General features: G+C 45.7%; 1 non-coding gene across 1 annotated transcript; it reads right to left on the reverse strand.

Annotated features, from left to right (window-relative positions):
- Positions 1–2,901: 2,901 nt before the first annotated feature.
- On the reverse strand, positions 2,902–2,976 carry Trnas-cga (transfer RNA serine (anticodon CGA)). The gene has a single exon. It is a non-coding gene; the product is annotated as a tRNA-Ser (tRNA).
- Between the last annotated feature and the right edge of the window lie 1,054 nt (positions 2,977–4,030).

Genomic DNA, 4,030 nt, shown 5'->3' on the forward strand with positions numbered 1-4,030 from the left:
TGGAGGTTCGGTAGAACGAGTGCTTGCACGAGCTGGCGTTTCAAGTCCTGTGGAAATATATTCCGAAACGTTTTGAGAGCATAGAGAGAAGCAGACATCTTTCGGCACACTGCGACTGTATTCTCCGCCCAGTTGCGATGCTCGTCCAAGGTTACACCCAAGTTCTTCACTGTTTTCTGATATGGTATTGGAGTACCGTCGAACAGAATAGGAGGTAGCCGTTCGCGGAAATCTGAACTTATTAATTTCTGATGGGCTATTAAGATTACTTGCGTCTTTTTTGCATTTAATTTAAGCCCCAGGTTTTTCGCCCATGTCACTACTGAAGACAGATCATCATTCATCAGAGCGATTGCAATGTTTACATCTTCAGGTCTGACGCTTAGGTAGAGCTGGAGGTCGTCGGCATAGAAATGACGGTTACAGGAGGACAAAACCGACGAAATATCGTTGACATATAAAGAAAACAAAAGTGGTCCTAAGACTGATCCTTGTGGCACTCCCGAAGAAACATGTTTCCAGGAAGATTTTTCATTTACCCAGACAACATATTGCTGTCTGTCTTTTAAGTAGCTTTCAAACCATCTCATTGCACTATCAGAGAAATTAAGCTGTTGCATTTTTCTGAGTAATATGTCAAAGTTAACAGTGTCAAAAGCTTTGCTGAAGTCCCGTAGCGTCAATATTGTTGCCTTTCGATTGTCGATGGCATATTTTTGGTCATCAGTTACTTTAATTAGAGCAGTGTTTGTGCTGTGATGTTTACGGAAACCAGATTGAAATTTGTCATATAGACTAAATTCGTGCAAGTGTTCAGTGATTTGGTCATGAACAATATATTCAAGTGCTTTGGAAACAGCAGGCAGTATGCTAATTGGTCGGTAATCACTAGGCAGTTGCGGGTTTTCGATCTTAGGGATGGGTCGAATTATGCTTCTTTTCCATGCAGTGGGGCATATTCCGTTCACGAGGGAAAAATTAAATATTTCAGTTAAGACAGGTACTAAGATATCGGCAACATTCTTAATCATGGTTATACCGATACTGTCATTGCCTATTGCATCAGAAGAGATTCTCATTATTGCTTTTCTTGCCGTATTTGTTGTTACATGTTTTAGATGGAAGGTATCGTTGTTAGTTATCCTGTTTGGGGATTCTTGTGGACGGTAATTATCAGCCGTGCTGATATTCAGAGGTGCAGAGAAGAATTCATTTAATTCGCTAGCTGACACATGAAAAGTAGTTTCCGATTTTGCCTTTCTGACCCCCAAGCTACGGATATTCTTCCATAGAGTCGTGGATGTCAGATCGCTGCATATAAGGGAGCGAGCGTGCCTGATTTTGGCATTGCGACTGCATTGTTTCACACTGTTCCGTAGCTTTCTATATTCTTCGAAACGCTCGGGTTTCGGATCTGCCTTGAAACGCCTGTGGGCAGCATCCCTATTAGTCATCATTTGACGTAACTCAGCTGTCAGCCATGGAGCAGGAGATTTTCTTACACGGACTGTGCGCACAGGTGCATGTTCGTCATAGAGGGCAGTGAGTTTATCACCAAGTTCATTAATTTTGCCGTCGATTGTAGGTTCTCTGATTATTTGATGCCATGAGATTTCTGAGCAATCGGCTGTTAGAGCGTCAAGGTCAATACGTTTCATGTTCCTACAAGTTACGTAACGCGATTTGATCCTTGGGGGCTGCACAGAGTAGGCCAGGAATATTACATCATGTGCTGAGAGGCCAGGGGCCGATGATTGATCAACATCTCTTACTTTGTCAGTCTGTTTCGTTGCGATCACGTCTTTAAGAGTATGACTGTGCGCCGTATGGTGTGTAGGTTGTAATGGAAGAATGTTCATGCTATTGCAACAAATAATCTTCTTAGGTTTATTGCGGACGGAGTGTCTCTTAGCAGGTCTATGTTCAAGTCATCCATTACGATGACATGTTCGTATTGACACTGAAGTGAGTGTAATTCCGACTGGAAGGAACTCATTGAGCTTATTTTTGGCGGCTTGTACACGACGCCAGTCAAGAATTGGTGAGCCGTAATGCCGTGGTGCCACTAAGTTAGTAGACTGTTCCGCCTGGTGCCACTGGCTCAGGTGTAGTATCGACTACCTCTCTGGCAGCCCCATTGCCAACATCTACGAGGAAGAGCTGATATCTGTGGTTGTATCCTTGGGAGGTCTTTGCTTGCCGATGTATATACGGAATTCGCTGGCCCGAATGGAGGCACGAAGTTTGTCGATTGGCGGTATCGTCGCGACAAGAGGTGATCACGAGGCCATAGTGGCTGAAGCCACGATCTGCGCAAGGAGGGCTGCGCAGAGCCAAGATACCAGAGTACTTCACCTGGTTCAGCGTCGACTAAAAGCAGCAGGCCGACATCCCGTCGGTTGGTGGGCAACATTCGTGTCGCACCACCACTCGTGGCCTGGCTGTCCTTTTCTACCTGGCGTTCACCGGCGCCACTCAGTAACCGCTGCGATTCACCGTGAATCCTTGGAACTGCTTGCTGATAAAAGGGACTAACATTCTGTAATCTTCGTGGTGATTTGTGTCATTGTCTATCTGAAACTTCCTGGCAGATTAAAACTGTGTGCCCGACCGAGACTCGAACTCGGGACCTTTGCCTTTCGCGGTCAAGTGCTCTACCAACTGAGCTACCGAAGCACGACTCACGTCCGGTACTCACAGCTTTACTTCTGCCAGTATCCGTCTCCTACCTTCCAAACTTTACAGAAGCTCTTCTGCGAACCTGCACAACTAGCACTCCTGAAAGAAAGGATACTGCGGAGACATGGCTTAGCCACAGCCTGGGGGATGTTTCCAGAATGAGATTTTCACTCTGCAGCGGAGTGTGCGCTGATATGAAACTTCCTGGCAGATTATAACTGTGTGCCTGGCCGAGACTCGAACTCGGGACCTTTGCCTTTCGCGGGCAAGTGCTCTACCAACTGAGCTACCGAAGCACGACTCACGTCCGGTACTCACAGCTTTACTTCTGCCAGTATCCGTCTCCTACCTTCCAAACTTTACAGAAGCTCTTCTGCGAACCTGCACAACTAGCACTCCTGAAAGAAAGGATACTGCGGAGACATGGCTTAGCCACAGCCTGGGGGATGTTTCCAGAATGAGATTTTCACTCTGCAGCGGAGTGTGCGCTGATATGAAACTTCCTGGCAGATTAAAACTGTGTGCCCGACCGAGACTCGAACTCGGGACCTTTGCCTTTCGCGGGCAAGTGCTCTACCAACTGAGCTACCGAAGCACGACTCACGTCCGGTACTCACAGCTTTACTTCTGCCAGTATCCGTCTCCTACCTTCCAAACTCTACAGAAGCTCTTCTGCGAACCTGCACAACTAGCACTCCTGAAAGAAAGGATACTGCGGAGACATGGCTTAGCCACAGCCTGGGGGATGTTTCCAGAATTCTGGAAACATTGTCTATCTAATTTCATTATTATTTCCTGGTTTGTATCCAACCATCAGAGTTTTACTCGGTCGGCTCTTTGGGCGTAAATATAAGCCGTAGTATTGTACTTAGACATTAGTTGTCGTCTGAAAATCTGTCCCACTATTATATTGCCTTTCCTTCCTGGCTTGTACCCGATCATTAATATTCTAATGAATCAGCTTCTGGACGTAAATACAGTCGGAACGATTGTATTAAGGCACAGCTTGCCGTTAAACAAAAGAGGGACGTTGTGGTTCGATTTAGATGTTAGCCGGTTCATTTCTTTGATTGTAATTTCATGTCTCAGTCATTAGTTATAAGCTGAACAACCTGTTGTACTAAGCTGTTCGTTGCTGTGTTTGAAATATTGGATCATTATTGGTGTATTGTAGCTGGATCTTGTCGTTCCACCTAGTGAGTTCTCTTGTAATAAGTGACCGCTACGGTCGCAAGCTCGAATCCTGCCTCGGGCATGGATGTGTGTGATGTCTTTAGGTTAGTTAGGTTTAACTAGTTCTAAGTTCTAAGGGACTGATGACCTCAGAAGTTGAGTCCCATAGTGGTCAGAG

This window comes from Schistocerca gregaria, chromosome 3 (genome assembly GCF_023897955.1).
Source record: "Schistocerca gregaria isolate iqSchGreg1 chromosome 3, iqSchGreg1.2, whole genome shotgun sequence".
Taxonomy (NCBI): Eukaryota; Metazoa; Arthropoda; class Insecta; order Orthoptera; family Acrididae; genus Schistocerca; species Schistocerca gregaria.